This window comes from Polypterus senegalus, chromosome 2 (genome assembly GCF_016835505.1).
Source record: "Polypterus senegalus isolate Bchr_013 chromosome 2, ASM1683550v1, whole genome shotgun sequence".
Lineage (NCBI taxonomy): Eukaryota > Metazoa > Chordata > Cladistia > Polypteriformes > Polypteridae > Polypterus > Polypterus senegalus.
The window spans coordinates 249,937,701-249,957,408 of NC_053155.1; positions in this window are offsets into that span (position 1 = coordinate 249,937,701).

Genomic DNA, 19,708 nt, shown 5'->3' on the forward strand with positions numbered 1-19,708 from the left:
GGTCCTGTCCAGCTCTCCTAGACTAACTGCCTGTCTCCTGGAATCTCCTCCATGCCCTTGAGACAGTACTGGGAGACACTACAAACCTTCTGGCAATGACACACATTGATGTGCCATCCTGAGGAAGTTGGATTTCCTGTACAACCTCTGTAGGGTCCAGGTTTCGCCTCACGCTACCAGTAGTTACACTGACCATAGTGAAATGCAAAACTAGTGAAAAACAGTCAGAAAAGATGAGGAGGGAAAATGTCAGTGGCTTCCACCTGTTAAACCATTCCTGTTTTGGGGGTCATCTCATTGTTGCCCCTCTAGTGCATCTGTTGTTAATTTCATTAACAGCAAAGCAGCTGAAACTGATTAACAACCCCCTCTGCTACTTAACTGACCAAATCAATATCCCAGAAGTTTCATTGACTTGATGCTATACTCTGATTAAAAAGTGTTCCTTTAATTTTTTTGAGCAGTATATATATATATATATATATATATATATATATATATATATATATATACTATATATATATATATACTTATCTATTATATCCATATAAATGATCAGAAATAATTGTACCTCCTTTGTTGTAGCACATCTCACAAATTCTCACAATTACTTGGCAGCTGGATAAAAGGTTTGCACTGTAAACTTTCTGGTCATCCGATTTTCTCAGTTTTTAAATCTTTGTAATATTTTTGATGTTTCTTCTTCTGATTATCTTCTTTTTTTTTCAGCAAACATAACACATACTTAAATAAGCATTTGCATTTCTGTTTATAATTCTGTTATTGTAATAACTCAAACTGATGAGAAAAACCTCTTTTGAATAACATTATTGATGGTAAAATAACTTTTTATTTCCTTTCAGATTGAAAAGAATACCTACTCTTTTACTTGATTGACATATTATGTTATATACTGTATTATCCTAAAATATGTCTAATTCTCTGCCACTCATATGTGTATGTCTAATTATCTAGCTTTCAAATAAACACTGTAATATATATGTTTGAGTGAAACTTAGTCACATTAATTTATCTCTTTAATGCATCAATAGTTACTTAATGTTTCCTTTTAAAAGAAGCACCTGTATTATAATTGTTTTCATTTCTTTAGTGTATAATAATATAAGATGCCATATCAGTCAAAGAATCAACTTTATATTCAAGATTCAGTATGTACTGCAGAATTATTAATTCTTGTTTTATACATTTCATGGAGCATACCATCACAAGACAATTGTCGCAGATAGCTTCTTCATGCAAAACAAACTGATATTCAAAAACTATCCTGTAATGAGAGAAGCATGATTGAACAACAGTTAGTGCTGCCTTACCCCAGCTCCAGAGACCTGGGTTTATTACAATGTTTGTCTCCACTTGATAAACAAAGAAGTAGATTTTTAAAGCCTGCATAAAAAAAGCAGATGTTTCAATCTGCAACATTTCTACGTCAACTACTGACAACAGGTTTCAGAGACTGAGGAAACAGAATGACTAAGAGTTACATTTGCATTAAGCGTGAGTGCAATTATTCAAAGTATAATGTTCAAGCATTTACAATTAACATTGGTTGCTATTTTAAAATTATCGTACCATCAACATAACTTCTATTTTTAAACACATTTTACTCATTCCATATGTTAATGACATATTTAAAAAAAACATTGGTAACACTTTTTGCTGTATAACACCAACAAAGCTTTCATTAGAGTTAGTTGCAGATGCACTAAAGATAAACCCTGTTTTAAAGTGTCATTGATGTTTTGTTAGTCTTAATAAACCAAACAAAATGTATAGGTTTTGTTATTACCTGACTAATAGATGCACCTAGTTATACCTCATTTTAAAGTATTATTCCCTTTTGCTGACTTTCATCATCACATGAATAATTGAAAATTAATACTCCAATTCAAAATTTTATTCATTAAAGTAATTACATAAAAAGAAAAACAAAATCTTCCCATCGAAAGTCACTAGGAAAATTGTATCTAACTACAGTGAGGATTATGGGAATATAATTAATAATGTCAGTATGTAAATAATGATAATTATGTATTTTTAAGGTACTCTGGTCACCTGCAATGACATGCAATTTGAGTTGTTGTCCACTTTAACTTGTGCCAGTACAAGGTATGAGTAATCATAGGTGTGTGCAAGGACTTTTATCTTTTGATGGTATGGTATTCTTTTTGTTGTGATCAAATTTTTATTGATAAAATGAAAAAGAATACATTAAAAGGAAACCAACAATAACTGATTTTAGACTATATAAAAACAAAAACACAAACACACCCCCATTGGCATCATTACCTGGGAGAGCCAACTAAACAAAAAACAAACAAAGACTTTCAGAATGCAGTAGATTTTCAATGTAGCTGCAATGGCAGCAGTCATGTAATGATTCCGCTTGGAGAGTGAAAGGGAAGTGAGGAAAGAGAAGAAAATTCTAGGAGGAGAAGAACTTGAGGAGTCAATGGAATGAGGAGAGAAAGAAGTGTGAAGAGGGATTCAGCTACAGCTGGAGGAAATTCGTAGGTGCCAGGGACTTTAAGATGGCAAAGATAACATTATGGATCTTGTTCGAGTCCCATTAGATGAATTCTCCCTGGTTGGGTTTGTTCTTTGAACAAATTACATTTTTTTGTGCTGATGATCATGATATTTAAAGCAATTTTTGATATTTAGAAAGATTAGTTGCCACCACAACACAGAGGATGGGGAAAGGTCTGCATCTAAAACTATCAACCTTATTGCACAGAAAACAAACATAGATTGTTTTAATGATTACCTGCTGGTGGTATTCAGTCTCATTGTAATGGGGACAAATTAAGCACAATACTTAAGAAGCTCAACCAGTCCATAAACCATGTCAAATACTCTGATATGCCAGATTACTGTTTACAGACCCTTCTTCTTCTCCTTTTTCTTCTTCTTCTTTTTCTTCTTTCGGCTGCTCCTGTTAGGGGTCGCCACAGCAGATCATCTTTTTACATGTCCTCCTGTCCTCTGCATCTTGCTCTTTTCACCCATCATGTGCATTTCTTCTCTCACTACATCCATAAACCTCCTCTTAGGCCTTCCTCTTTTCCTCTTACCTGGTAGTTCCATCCTTAGCACCCTTTTCCCAATATATCCAGCATCTCTCATCTGCATATATCCAAACCAATGCAATCTATCCTCTGTAACTTTGGCTCTAAACCGTCTAGAATAAACTGACCCTCTAATGTACTCATTTCTAATCCTGTCCATCCTTGTCATACCCAATGCAAATCTTAACATCTTTAACTCGGCGACCTTTCATGTGTGTTCCGTGTCTACAACAATCTATTTAAATACATCATTAAAACAGAAAAGTTTGTCATGTTTTAGTAATAATTGACAAAATGTAGACATTAAGCATATAACATGTGAAGCCAGAAGTCCAAATATCAAATAAACACTTTCACAAAAGGTACAAGTATAACAAAACAAATACGCTTTTATTCAAGAATATAACTGCAGAAAAAGAACCCATATTAGGGTGCAACATTGACACAGCCTTGCTATGATTGCTTTGGTGGTGTAATGGTAAGAATTGCCAACTGCTAATCAAAAGGTCACGAGTTTGATCCCGCACTACTCCGTTTTGAGAAGTGAACTGCTCTTATTCTTATTATTTTTGAATAAAAACATACATTTGATTTGAGTCTGTAACAGCTTGTGTAAATGTATGGTACTTGTAAAGGTTAGGGTTGTTTGTTTTTATTCAGTTTTATTTTCCCAGTTACATTCACACTCCCCCCTGATCTGACACTGCTGTTTTCTCATAAAGACGCGCTATAGCAGAGGTGAAATCGGAGAAAGAATGCACGTTACACTTTTGCCGTCGCAAGAATAAGAGCAGTTCACTTCTCAAAACAAAGTAGCGTGGGATCGAACTCGTGACCTTTTGACTAGTCAACAGTTCTTATCATTACGCCACCAAAGCAGTCATGTTAAAGATGTGTCAATGTCGCACCCTAATGCGGGTTCTTTTTCGGTAGTTATATTCTTGAATAAAAGCACACTTGTTTTATTATACTTGTACCTTTTGTGAAAGTGTTTATTTGATTTGAAAAAAAGAAAATTAGATTTGGACTTCAGGCTTCACACATTATATGCTTCATGTCTACATTTTGTCAATTATTACTAAAACATGAAAAAGTTTCCTTTTCAACGATGTGTGCACATAGATTGTTGTAGACATGGAACACACAAGAAATGCATGTGTTGCAGATAACGATATAGTATTTATAAAAGGTGTCATTTTGCTTGACTTCTCACTCTATACAACTCTAAGCAACTGACACGCAGGTAAACAGACCTGAGCTGAGAAAAGTTTGTGCAACGGTGGGGGATGTGATAGAAGGCTGCTTGCTGCTTATCGACACATTTAAAAGACAAAAGACGCTGTTGGAGAGGTGCGAAGGGATTTAAGGTGGGACGGATTTATGAGGTTTTTTTTTGTAGGCTTTGGTAATTCTAGTGTTTATCTAGTTTCCACTATTCTTTCCCACAACTTAATTCTGTGGCTCATCAGTTTTATCCCTCTATAGATACTATAGTTTTGCACATCCCCTTTATTTTTAAAAATCGGTAGCAGTACACTTCTCCACTCCTTGGGCATCCTCTCACTTTTGAACTGTGACGATGTGGGTTCTGGCTCCACACTCCCATGGCTGTTTGGGAACCCTTGAACCCAACACCGTCGATAATAAAACCGAGTGAGCTAGTCAATGGAGGCAAATAAACACTTGAGCAAGGGGTGGTGCAAAAAGTGAATAGTGCTTTTATTTAAAACAGTCAACAAAACAGGTGTTCAAATAAATAGTGCAGTCGTTTCAAAATTCAATAAATAAATAATCCAATAAAAGAACGTGGAGGTTAAAATCAATAAATAGAAAAAAAACACAATCCTTAAAAACCAGAGGTTAAAATCTTCTCATGGAAGCAGTTTTTAAAACAACAACAAATCCGGTGCATCGTGTCTATTAGCGTCTCACCTGCTTATCCCGTTTGGGCTTAGCAGCAGGCAAGACGCTCTCTGCAGCTGCCCTCCTCTTACACACTTTCGCGAGACTGGAGACCTCCCGATCCCTGGCTTCGGTTTGGCTCTCATCCCAGTCCCCAAGACTTGATGTCCACCAATGACCAGGACGCACACATTGGGGACTCCACCACCAAGCCTCCCGACTTCCGCTGCCCTTCCGCGGCCTTCTGCGGCTCGTCGCTTTCACCTGGTCACTCCCGCTACATGGTCGCTCAGCGGGAGCAACATCAACTCAAACACCTCGGTGTCGGCCTAACACCCAGCTTCCTCGCAGCTGCCCACGAGCGCTCGATCGTGCGCTCACCACACGCACACACCGCGTGTCTGTCTTTCTCCTGCACCGCCTGCTTCCACACTCTCTCCCTGTAACCCATGTCTTCTTTTCCTTTCTTTCCTTATCTCGTTCCTTTCTCATCCCCTCCTTAACCAACTCGCGCTTCTTTTAAAATGACGAGAGCCACAGCAGCTGCAGCATTAGCCACGGGACAATCACGAATGTGGGCAGTTCCTCACCTGTGCACTAGGTGAGAAACGCCCACCCTATGGATCGCCCCACGGCCCGCTATGGCCCAACGTCCTCTCGCTAAGCCGCGAGCGCGGTGATCATTTATTCAAAATGGCCTTTGCTCAACTAGCTGTGGACCCATAACACCACATGAACATTGCATTAAACAATCTGGTTAAAAACTACACTGCCATCTCTCTTAAATACCTCCACACTTCCACAGGTATGTCATCTGGACAAAGGGCCTTTCCATTCATCCTCTTCATAGCTGTCATTATTTCCTCCTTGCTAAACCATTGCCGTTTCCTGATTCACTATCTCCACATCATCCAACACTTTTCTCTCATTCTGTTCATTCATCGGTCTCTCAAAGTACTCCTTTTATCTGCTCAACACACTAACCTTGGTTGTGAGTATGTTTTCATCTTTATCCTTTTTCACCCTAACCTGCTTCACATCTTTCCCAGCTCAGTTCCTTTGTCTAGCCAATCTGTACAGGTTCTTTTCTCCCCTCTTAGTGTCTAGCCTCTCATACAGCTCATCATATGCGTTTTCTTTAGCCTTCGCCACCTTTCTCTTCACATTACTCCTTATCTACTTGTACTCCTGTCTACTTTTTGCATCTCTCTGATTATCCCACTTTTTCTTCACCAACCTCTTCCTCTTTATACTCTCCTGTACTTCCTTATTCCACAACCATGTTTCCTCTCTCTCCTTCCTCTGTCCAGATATCACGCCAAGCACCTTTCTTGCTGTCACCCTTACCACTTCTGCTGTACAGACCACCATTCTATGCTGCCTAACTAAGCTTTATCCTGCCACCATTTTGCAGTCTAAAATTTCCTTCAAATTAACCCTCCTGCTTATATACAGTATATATATAACCTAACATCACACCTTTTATTTCCAGCTTCATAATCATCACTCTGTCTGATACTCTTTTCTTCACTTGTGACTGTGTGGTCAGACAGACCTGTAATTCCCTTGTAGGCCTAAGAAATCTTACAGAGAATTTCTGATTCATTAATTTTAAGATAACATTCTCTCTTCCTTATCGTGAGCAAAAGAAAGGAACTAACATCTTGTCCAGGGCCTTTTTCAGCCTTGCACCCAAAGCTGCCAGGATAGGTTCCACTCCTATGACCCTGAAGTAGATTAAGTGGGGTTGAAAACGTTATAAACTCTATTACCAGTCCTTGTTGGTGAAACAGTTCTTTGTACATAAGTTTAACATTATCATGACATCAGTCATATTGACTGCTTACGATCCATCTCATGTATCATTGTCTTTGTTGACTGATTTCATGTAATGCCTGCATCGTACTAATTGGCCCCTCAACAGTGCTTACTTAAGGAAGTTTTTGATTCTGTCGGACCAAGTATTTTTTACCTTAATAAATGCTAACTTGATTACTGGTCGTGTCCCTGCTGCCTTGACACATGCTGTGGTGTAGCCACTTATTAAAAACAAAATTTGCTCCCTTCTAATCTATCAAATTTCAGGCCAATTTCTAAGCTGCCCTTTTTATTTAAAGTCTTGGACACAGTTGTCTATACACAATTATAAAGACATTTCTGGATGAAAATAGTATTCTGTAAAATTCCAATCTGAATTCAAATTCTGTTACAACACAGAAACAGCCTTGTTAAAGGTTTACAATGGCCTTCTCCTAACTACAGACACTGGAGATTTTGCCATTCTAGTACTGATATATCTTGACACAGCTTTTGATACTGTGAAGCTTGATGTTTCTCTTGGACCCCTTGCTATATATCGTAAAGCTTCAGCTAGTAACCTAGACGCGATCTTTGACAGTTTATTCAAATTCGCCAAACATATACAGTAAATTCCATGGTTAAATGCAGCTTCTTCCAGCTGAGACTTTTAGCTAAGTTAAAAGCTTTTCTTTCTTTTAGTGATCTTGAAAAAGCTATTCAAGCTTTTATAGCATCTTGTTTGGAAAATTGCAATACTGTCATCATCTACAGTTAGTCCAGAACACTGCTGCTCACTTATTGACTGCCTCTCATAAACATGACCATATTCCACCAATACTGACCTTGCTCCATTGTCTTCCGGTACATTTCAGAATTGATTTTAAAATTCTATTACATATTTTTAAATTTTTAAATGGAACAGCCCCATCTTACCTCTCAGAACTTCTTCACTTGTATGTGCCAACAACAGCATTGTGGTCTGCTAGCCACATGCTTTTAGATGTGCTGAAGCCTGGGTTGAAGTAAAGGGGGGGATTGGGATTTGGTGATGGTTTCTCCTTTTATTTGGAATGAATTACATTATTATATTAGGTCTGCTCCAACACTGGCCATTTTTAAATCATCATTAAATTTGTATCTCTTCTCACTGGCATTTGACCCAAGAGGTTGACATTATGGTTGTATATACTGGCTCATGTACATTCATGATTATAAATATGTGTGAATGGGTGTGGGTATTTTCAGTTTATATGTTATATAATGGATATATATATATATAAATTTGAAATAGATTGCATTTCTACCAAAAGTGGACATCTTGTACTGTCAAAATTTCCAAAAGCTGTTTCAATCTTTTAATTTTTTTTCACAAATGCAGAAGTGCTTGCTCTGCAGTAACCTAAACTGCATTCACAAAACAATGTGCAATTTTCTAAATTAAATTAGCATAAATTTTACCTTGTATATACGTTTAATTAATTGAGATTCTTTGCTTGCCTTTTCTATAGATGTACATAAGAAATCTAAAGATCGAACGATCTGTCCAGTTAGGTACATGAAAAATTTGTAAAGATCACCCACAAACAAGAATAAGAAATTTGAAAAAGGAGATCTTTAAGTCCATCACGTCATTTGTTTAATTAAACTGCCCCATTATCTTATCCAGATATGGCTTGGTAGTTCGATCCATATTTCCACAACTCATTGTGTAAAGAAGTGCTTTATGGCTTCAGTCCTAAATACTGTACACTTCCCCTTAATTTTCAGTGGTTTCTTCAAAAGTGCAGGACAGTACAAATACAGAACAGAACACTTACAATACTAGGTAGTATTCTGTTGGATGTTTAATGTATGTTAAAGTACAGTTTACTTAATTATATTAACTATAATGCACATTATTCAGATGACAGACTGCACACAGTTAAAAATCATTCTTGAAATGAGAAGTGTTAGCTTTAACATCAGCATACCTATGTCCTGACTACAGTTAGGAACACAGACCATGCTCAGGTTAGTAGGGTTGCACAGAATTTTATCAGTGCTGTGTCTGCAGCATTTTGTATATATGGAATATATTGAGGAAAGAAGAGAGCTAGTGATACACTGTGCCTGCTTCACTACCCTCTGTAGTGATCTCTTTTCTTGGTGTTCCTCTACCATCCTCAACTGCAGTAGAAGTTCAACAATTTGTTTCTGCATACTACAGTTCTTCAAGCATGTAGGGAAATGAAGGCACTGTGCTTTTTTAATGACAGCAGCAGTGCCTTGTAACCAGTTCAATTTCTCTGAGATGTATATACCAAGACATTTGAAATTGTCTGCTCTCTCCACCACTGCTGCATCAATGCAAACTGGTGAGTTGGTCCAGGCATATTTCTTTAGTCTGGTTTATACTCAATGTAAAGCCGCTGATGAGACACCAGTTAGCCTGATTGTTAATCTCCTGATAGTATGCAGTCTCCTCTTTGTTTGTAATGAGACCATTGACTGTGGTGTCATCAGCAAATTTAATTATATGTCTAGTGTCAAATCTGTCTGTGCAGTCATAACTGAAAAGTGAGCACAGCTTTGGGCACAGATAGCAGTCTTGTCGAGCTCCAGCATTCAGTATCAGTAGTGAGGTTTTACACCCAGTCCTAACTACCTAAATTCTACATGTTGAAAATTCCAATATCATGTGATACTACCAAATATATAGTATATTTTACTGAAAGTTACAATGTATACAAGTTTTGACAAAAAATATATGAAACTCATTATTAAATACAGTATAACTTTGACAACAAAGCTTATACTGTGTACTTAAATGGTGCACCTACCTAATACAAGGAGGACCTTTCCATTTGCCTCAATAACAGCATGAATTCTTTGGGACATTGATTTGATAAGGTGCAGTGAAGATTCCATAGGGATTTTGGGCTCACTTCCTACAACATTTTCAGCCATGTAGTCATATTGCAATGTCCCATTCCAGCTCGTTCCAAAAGTGCCCCTGAACTGACATCTATTGGTCACTGGAGTAAACCGAAATCATCATCACATTTGTGGAACCAGCTTGAGCTACATGCTTTGTGATATGGTGCATAATTGTTTAAAAAAGATATGTGATGTCATTCAAATGCCGCTCAAGTTGTATTAAGTGTACTGATGTTTCTTTTATGTACGCTTATTTCTTCACAACGTGATCAAAGAATTTGAAAATCAAAAAGACTAGTTGCTTTTTACAATCTTAACCTGTGTGCCAAGGCAACATTCCCCACTCTATTGTACAACAGAAGGGATCCTACTCTGTTGGGCCCTTGAGCAAGGCTCTAAAAATTGCTCCTATGCAATGACTGACCCTGTGTTCTGACCCACAAAGGTCATACAAAAGACAATTTCCCTCTGGGATTACCAAAATATATGTGTAAAAGTATAACAAAGTGCACTTTTTCCATCGCCTTTTTCTGTAAGAAGCAGTGTACACACTTCTCTCTATGCTGTGGTTTCTATTACACACCTGAAAGAAAGAGACAATACATGTGAACATATCCAGCATGGCAGGAACACCATAAACAAACATGCGGGACTGGCAGGAACACTCAATAAAACTGAATAAAAAGAAAATCAAGTGACGGTGAGATACGAAGACAGCTTCGCCAGCGTCTGTGTGTCAGAACCATGGGGGGCGTTAGTATGCATCGTGGTACAGCACAGAGCTATAGCGCGTCTGTATTCTGTTTCTTTTGTACAGAGGAGAGAATAGTAAAGAGCAGTAAGTTCGGCGCTATATGCAATCATCAGACACTCTCCATCTGCCCGTTGTTTTGTTATACTTTTCAATACTTTTTATACTGCTCAAACGGGCATGCTCAAAAATACACGTGTAATGCCACGAAAAGTGCACGCAGACACTTCATTTCGCAAACAAAACAAGTGCACTTTTATTCAAAACTACCTGTATAACCAAGAAAAAGAAAGCAAGATACAGTAGGTGATTGATACGACATCTTGCATGGTGCAATGCTAAGAAGTGAAGATTTTCATTCTGTGCTATATAAAATCATCACATTCAAATATTAACAGTTCCCACACACCCAAGGACCGTCCTTCCTACATTTACGACACGTGTACTTGTTGCCGTGTACACACCTCTCTGTGCTATGGTTTCTATTACACTGAATGAGCACCTGACACTGTACTTTCTTCCCTGGGGGAAGGTCCCGCATCAGAGAATTTCCAGTTCCTGCATAAATTCACACCCGATCTGACGCTGTTCGTTTTCAAATAATATTGCAATAAATAATATTTAGTGAAAACAGCCGTGTCAGATGGGGTTGTATGGATTGATTCTGAACGCGACTGAGAGAGTGAAAAGTGAATAAAAAAAAAAAAAGCTAACCTTTACAAAGATCATAAATTGCACCGGCTGTTACAGACTGAAATCAAATGTATGTTTTTATACTAAAACAGTAAGACTAAGAACAGTTTACTTCTCAAAAGGGAGCAGCGCAGGATCGAACCCGTGACCCTTGATTCCCAAGCGGGGCTGTATCTATTGAACCACGGAGTCAATTATAGTAAACTGGTGTCAATGTCGCATGTTAAGGCTTTTTCTTTCTGCAGTTATATGTTTGAATAAAAGTGCAATTGTGTTATTCTTCTAGTGTTAAAAACAAAATTTGCTCCCTTCTAATCTATCAAATTTCAGGCCAATTTCTAAGCTGCCCTTTTTATTTAAAGTCTTGGACACAGTTGTCTATACACAATTATAAAGACATTTCTGGATGAAAATAGTATTCTGTAAAAATTCCAATCTGAATTCAAATTCTGTTACAACACAGAAACAGCCTTGTTAAAGGTTTACAATGGCCTTCTCCTAACTACAGACACTGGAGATTTTGCCATTCTAGTACTGATATATCTTGACACAGCTTTTGATACTGTGAAGCTTGATGTTTCTCTTGGACCCCTTGCTATATATCGTAAAGCTTCAGCTAGTAACCTAGACGCGATCTTTGACAGTTTATTCAAATTCGCCAAACATATACAGTAAATTCCATGGTTAAATGCAGCTTCTTCCAGCTGAGACTTTTAGCTAAGTTAAAAGCTTTTCTTTCTTTTAGTGATCTTGAAAAAGCTATTCAAGCTTTTATAGCATCTTGTTTGGAAAATTGCAATACTGTCATCATCTACAGTTAGTCCAGAACACTGCTGCTCACTTATTGACTGCCTCTCATAAACATGACCATATTCCACCAATACTGACCTTGCTCCATTGTCTTCCGGTACATTTCAGAATTGATTTTAAAATTCTATTACATATTTTTAAATTTTTAAATGGAACAGCCCCATCTTACCTCTCAGAACTTCTTCACTTGTATGTGCCAACAACAGCATTGTGGTCTGCTAGCCACATGCTTTTAGATGTGCTGAAGCCTGGGTTGAAGTAAAGGGGGGGATTGGGATTTGGTGATGGTTTCTCCTTTTATTTGGAATGAATTACATTATTATATTAGGTCTGCTCCAACACTGGCCATTTTTAAATCATCATTAAATTTGTATCTCTTCTCACTGGCATTTGACTCTGCAAGAGGTTGACATTATGGTTGTATATACTGGCTCATGTACATTCATGATTATAAATATGTGTGAATGGGTGTGGGTATTTTCAGTTTATATGTTATATAATGGATATATATATATATATAAATTTGAAATAGATTGCATTTCTACCAAAAGTGGACATCTTGTACTGTCAAAATTTCCAAAAGCTGTTTCAATCTTTTAATTTTTTTTCACAAATGCAGAAGTGCTTGCTCTGCAGTAACCTAAACTGCATTCACAAAACAATGTACAATTTTCTAAATTAAATTAGCATAAATTTGACCTTGTATATATGTTTAATTTATTGAGATTCTTTGCTTGCCTTTTCTACAGATGTACATAAGAAATCTAAAGATCGAACGATCTGTCCAGTTAGGTACATGAAAAATAGTAAAGATCACCCACAAACAAGAATAAGAAATTTGAAAAAAAGGAGATCTTTAAGTCCATCACGTCATTTGTTTAATTATACTGCCCCATTATCTTATCCAGATATGGCTTGGCAGTTTGATTCATATTTCCACAACTCATTGTGTAAAGAAGTGCTTTATGGCTTCAGTCCTAAATACTGTACACTTCCCCTTAATTTTCAGTGGTTTCTTCAAAAGTGCAGGACAGTACAAATACAGAACAGAACACTTACAATACTAGGTAGTATTCTGTTGGATGTTTAATGTATGTTAAAGTACAGTTTACTTAATTATATTAACTATAATGCACATTATTCAGATGACAGACTGCACACAGTTAAAAATCATTCTTGAAATGAGAAGTGCTAGCTTTAACATCAGCATACCTATGTCCTGACTACAGTTTGGAACACAGACCATGCCCGGGTTAGTAGGGTTGCACAGAATTTTATCAGTGCTGTGTCTGCAGCATTTTGTATATATGGACTATATTGAGGAAAGAAGAGAGCTAGTGATACACTGTGCCTGCTTCACTACCCTCTGTAGTGATCTCTTTTCTTGGTGTTCCTCTACCATCCTCAACTGCAGTAGAAGTTCAACAGTTTGTTTCTGCATACTACAGTTCTTCAAGCATGTAGGGAAATGAAGGCACTGTGCTTTTTTAATGACAGCAGCAGTGCCTTGTAACCAGTTCAATTTCTCTGAGATGTAAATACCAAGACATTTGAAATTGTCTGCTCTCTCCACCACTGCTGCATCAATGCAAACTGGTGAGTTGGTCCAGGCATATTTCTTTAGTCTGGTTTATACTCAATGTAAAGCCGCTGATGAGACACCAGTTAGCCTGATTGTTAATCTCCTGATAGTATACAGTCTCCTCTTTGTTTGTAATGAGACCATTGACTGTGGTGTCATCAGCAAATTTAATTATATGTCTAGTGTCAAATCTGTCTGTGCAGTCATAACTGAAAAGTGAGCACAGCTTTGGGCACAGATAGCAGTCTTGTCGAGCTTCAGCATTCAGTATCAGTAGTGAGGTTTTACCCCCAGTCCTAACTACCTAAATTCTACATGTTGAAAATTCCAATATCATGTGATACTACCAAATATACAGTATATTTTACTGAAAGTTACAATGTATACAAGTTTTGACAAAAAATATATGAAACTCATTATTAAATACAGTATAACTTTGACAACAAAGCTTATACTGTGTACTTAAATGGTGCACCTACCTAATACAAGGAGGACCTTTCCATTTGCCTCAATAACAGCATGAATTCTTTGGGACATTGATTTGATAAGGTGCAGTGAAGATTCCATAGGGATTTTGGGCTCACTTCCTACAACATTTTCAGCCATGTAGTCATATTGCAATGTCCCATTCCAGCTCGTTCCAAAAGTGCCCCTGAACTGACATCTATTGGTCACTGGAGTAAACCGAAATCATCATCACATTTGTGGAACCAGCTTGAGCTACATGCTTTGTGATATGGTGCATAATTGTTTAAAAAAGATATGTGATGACATTCAGATGCTGCTCAAGATGTATTAAGTGTACTGATGTTTCTTTTATGTACACTTATTTCTTCACAACGTGATCAAAGAATTTGAAAATCAAAAAGACTAGTTGCTTTTTACAATCTTAACCTGTGTGCCAAGGCAACATTCCCCACTCTATTGTACAACAGAAGGGATCCTACTCTGTTGGGCCCTTGAGCAAGGCTCTAAAAATTGCTCCTGTGCAATGACTGACCCTGTGTTCTGACCCACAAAGGTCATACAAAAAGACAATTTCCCCTCTGGGATTACCAAAATATATGAAATCATAAAATCAAAAACCACCACCAGCCGGCACCATTAAGTCAAAGAAGGTGCAGCCATGTTTTCAGTCAAAGTTTGAGAATACCACTTTCATGCTGTAGGAGAAATCAAGTTCAGTTGTGTGACAAGGCAACATTTTTCAAAACTTTCACTTTTCCAGTTTTGGTGATCATGTACTCATCATTTTGTTTTCAGCTGAAAGTGGTTGGACCCCACATTGACTTGTACTGCTGATGCCCATCTGCTTAAAAGTCTGGTGTTGTGTGCATTGTTGTCTTTCTGCACATCAGTGATGTAACTATTTTAATATCTGTGTTTTTTCTGTTAGTTTGAATGAAGCTGGCTATTTCCCTGTGCCCCTCCTTATTATCCAAGTGTTTTCAGTGAGAGAATTGTCATCCACTGGACATTTTTGTTTGGTTTGTTGCACAATTCTTTCTAAATGCTGGACACCTGGACAACAGCTGTGTCTGTGATGGTGAAGCTACCACATCTAGAAGCAACAATAATGTCATAGTGAAAGTAATTTCATCACCCACCTTGCCAAAAAGTAAACCGGTTAAACATGTCTGTATGTTTAGTTTACTGAGTTGCAGCCACATGACTGGATGTTTAGAGGTGCCAGTTATTTGTGTTTGTGAGTAAATAATAATTGTGTGCATATGTAGTATATATTTAGTAAAAAGTATATTGGACCCAACAATAAGTTAAATTAAAAAAGGCACTCTTTAGTTTTAAAATGAATATTACTAAATGTCAAAAACACTACTAATTAATAAAATCCTGAACTAGATAACAGCTGCACATTGAGATGAGCATTTTACCAAATTTTTCGAAATATATGTGGAATCCCTGTGTCCAGAAATTACGTAAATGTCAAGGTTGTCTATTAAGTGGATCATACTGTATGTACCCAGATACATAACTACTCTTTTTTCCTCTTAAGCTCTTGCAATTTTCCCTCTACTTTTTACAGTGGATGTGAAATTAAAGTCAGCCATATCAGAGATACCTTCACCTATATAGCAATTCCCAATCTCACTTTGATAATAACATACTTTTACAGTGACAATCAGTCAGCATTGACCTGACACACAACTCAATCTGTAATTGAGTAAGAAGAAATACTTTTTGCTTCCATGTGGATTTTCTTCAGCAAAGCAAAACTACCCTGTTATCAGCGCAGCCATGCAACCAAACATGGCACTGCCTTCGAGCTGCTATAATAATATTTCCAGTATTTTTTTTTATGGAAAAGCCTCAAAAATTCTTCATCTATCACTAGCCCTGAAGGAAAGCCTTAGAATAATAAGGATTCTGACATTGTCTGGAGCAAAGATGGAAAACAATATGTTTCTGCTCACCAGGACTTCATTGAATTCATTGCAGAAAAAGAATTTTGTTCAATGAGGTTATTGTAAAGTCATAAGGTTTTATACAAGTAAATAACTTAAATAAACAATGGATATAAAATACAAATGCATGTATTATATATTGAGAGATAGTATAAAGCTGAATAATTTTGTTCTCACATATATACAGTAAGGTACCACAATATATTGGTTACAGGCATCCTTTTCTCTGAGTCATAGCAATCAAAAATAAAGTTTGTTTTTAATAATAATTCTGTTTATAGTGTGATAAATTATTTTGGACAGTGTATCAAAAAGAGATTATGAATCTGACAGAGATTGAAGTTAATTTTGCATTTTGATATAAAAAAATAATCTTTCTCTAAACCATTATTGTTTAATGATTGAGAATATGTTGCTGTTGTAACAACATTTTTATTAAATAAAGAGCTTGAGATAAATGTCTTGTACATATTTAGGTTTAAATTAAATTCGCTGAAAAGTGGATTAATGAAGGGAAGTGAAGCTTCAGTACTACAATAGATAATATCAATAAGACAACCAGGTTTGATAAGAGAAGAACATGTTCAATATTAGTAATATGCTCTGCCATCTGTTTTTTTTTTTTTATCCTTTCAGCCTTTCCTAAAATATATTTGACGCTATTTGTAACTGATAATACGTTTCTATGATATGTCTTTTGTGGAAATCACACCAACTATTTTTTGATCAAATACAGCAAATTCTTTTCTATCACACAGATATGTTTGTAATACATCAAATGTTTCCCTGAATATATTTACACTGCTTACATGCATCTCAGTTTTGTTCAAACCTAATCCTCATACAGATGACAACAGACTCCATCACGGCTGCAACATAAATCACTGTATAAAATGAAAATAGTGAGTGGCCTAAGATGGAACCCTGCGGCACACCCTTAATCAAATCTATCACCTTGGATAAATTGCTAACCATTCTCACCACCTGTGCTCTTTTTGAAAGAGATTGCCCAAAGTATGGTTAAGGAATAATTGTCTCATTTCCACTGGAAGTTTTATTTATTTAGATAAAATGACATACTCTTGAAAAGCAATTAGCTTTAAACCATGAAGCACATCGGCTTTCTTGTTAATCAAGTCTGCAGTTTAAAAAAGAAGTTAAAAAGCATGTTTTTAAAAAGTTTGAATTTATTATAGCAGCTGTCTTCAAAAAGCCATACATAATCAGTGTTTTCTTACCCTCTCCATATAACCCAAATGTAAAATATATGTACATCTAATCCTCATCTTTTGCTCCTGCTATATGTACAGTATATGTTTAGGCTGTGATTTTGTATTATTTAAAACATGGCTAGTTACAGAAGTTAACAAGAGGCCAACAGAAGAAAATTTTCTGATAAACTGAGAGTATGGGAAAATAGGGACACATGTTTCATTTCAACCTCAAAATGAACAGTCAGACAAAATGTGATGAATGCATGGCACAGCTAGTGGACACTTCTTAAGTTTTGTCTATTTTTGTTTTCCTGAGTTAGGATTACTTGTTTTAATAATACTCTGCATGACTTGCAGCAAGAATAAAAGGTATCATTCACTAATCTAAAAAAAGATAAACTGGGAGCAGGATGAAAAATACCTTGCATGTAATGCAGGGGACATTTATTCCAAAATTTAGAAGCAGTAAGAAATTAAAAGAAATCAGAAGTCTATAAATGAAGAACTAAAAAGGAAGTTGGTTGCAATGAAAAAAAAAACAACTGTATCAGAAATACAGTATAAGACGAGTATCTCTAGCATTAACACTAGAATCCCTGAAGCCTATGAAAAAACTTCTCCATCAGCATCTTTTGTTTTGTAAATTTATCAATCAGCACAAGCAGCAAACAGCCTGCTGTTCCATCACCTCGTTGACAGATCTCAACTCGGGCAGAAAATTCTCCCAGCTCCAGGCTCCTTATCTGCATGTGAGGTGCCTGGGGTTGTATCAGGTAAATAATACCGTAAAACATTATTTGGAATACATGAATTTCATGTGTGTTTCGTGTCTACAATGATCTGAGTAAGTGTAGGATGAAAGGAAATTCGAAGCAAGAAATGTTGAACACATACCTAAAGCAGAAACTTTTTCTATGTTATACTAATAATAGATTGGGCGGTCTCGTGGTCTGGAATCCCTGCAGTTTTTAGTTTTTTCTCCAGCCGTCTGGAGTTTTTTTTTTGTGTTTTCTGTCCTCCCTGGCCATCGGGCCTTACTTTTATTCTATGTTAATTAATGTTGACTTATTTTATTTTCTTACTATGTCTTTTATTTTTCTATTTTTCATTATGCAAAGCACTTTGAGCTACATTTTTTGTATGAAAATGAGCTATATAAATAATGTTGTTGTTGTTGTTGTAATAATGATGAGAACTGTATAATGTGTGAAGACTTTACTCCAAATATCAAATAAACACGTGTGCTTTTTTTGAAGAATATAACCAATTCATTCGATTTACATGTTGCAGTCAATGAGTTAAAAACATAAGCTCAAATGACAATTGACAGGAAGTTGATATTTATTCTTAAATTGTGCAGAGGTAAGAACTGCTGCTTCAAATCATGAAATGTATGTAATTCCAACTAACTATATACTGTATTATTTACAGTACACTGTACAACTCCAGGCACATCACACACAGATAATCAGCCTTGGCTTGAGCTGGGAGCTTTTTGCCTGCGAGCTGAGCTCCATCAAGGCAGGAGATGGGACAGCAGGCTGCTTGCTGCTTGTGCTGATTGATGCATTTACTAAATAAAAGACTTGAAGGAGAGGTGCGAAGGGATTTAAAGTGTCCCGGGATTACGAGTTTTTTTATAGGTTTTGGTAATTCTAGTGTTAAGGAGGTTAGTGAGTGCATATATAAACCCTTGACACATAGTTTTCAAAAATCATTGTGCACTGGAGGAAATCCTACAGATTAGTGGGTAGAAAATATTGTCTTGTTGCATAAAAAATGTGATGGTCATGTTTTATTTATATGCTGGAATCCATGCTGGAGGCAGCAAAGCGTAGAAGCAACAAAAGCATCTGATCAGTGAGGGGCATATGATTTTATATCTTGATTTTCAAAAAGCTTTTGACAAGGTCCCGCATGTGAGACTAATGATGAAATAAAAAAAAAAATGGTATTTCAAGATCTAGTGAGTAGAAGGGTGCAAAATTGGCTTAAACATAGAAAGCAAAGGGATATGATAGAAGAAACCTTTTCAGAATTAGGTGGTGTTACAAGTGTTGTCCTTCAGGGATTATTGCTAGGTATACTCTTCTTAATATAATTAATATACATAAATGTTTCGGATAAGACTATAAAAAAATAAGATTAATTTTCAAGATGATATGAAGCTAGGTGGAAGGGAAGATGATTTAGAATTGTCTGAATAATTACAGATGAACCTGGACAGATTCCCTGCAAGCAGTCCTCCAACTCTGTTAGTGGTTCTCCAACTTGCAAAGAAAACTTGGGGGCTGGTGGCAGGATTGGCATTCCAGCCACCGTACAAATTTCATAGGTAGGCTACTTGCCTTATGAAGAGGATGGGGGGAAGCCTTCGGGAGCCTCTTCCCTGGAGGAATCAAAACTGTCAGAGAGCCGTTGAGATCACGCCTGTTGGGGATCAGCACTGGTGGGGTGCTGAGGCATTGCCTGCTGCAAGGCAGCACTCTGGGTACAATCTGAGGTGTCCAATCCAGATAGGTGCATGGAAA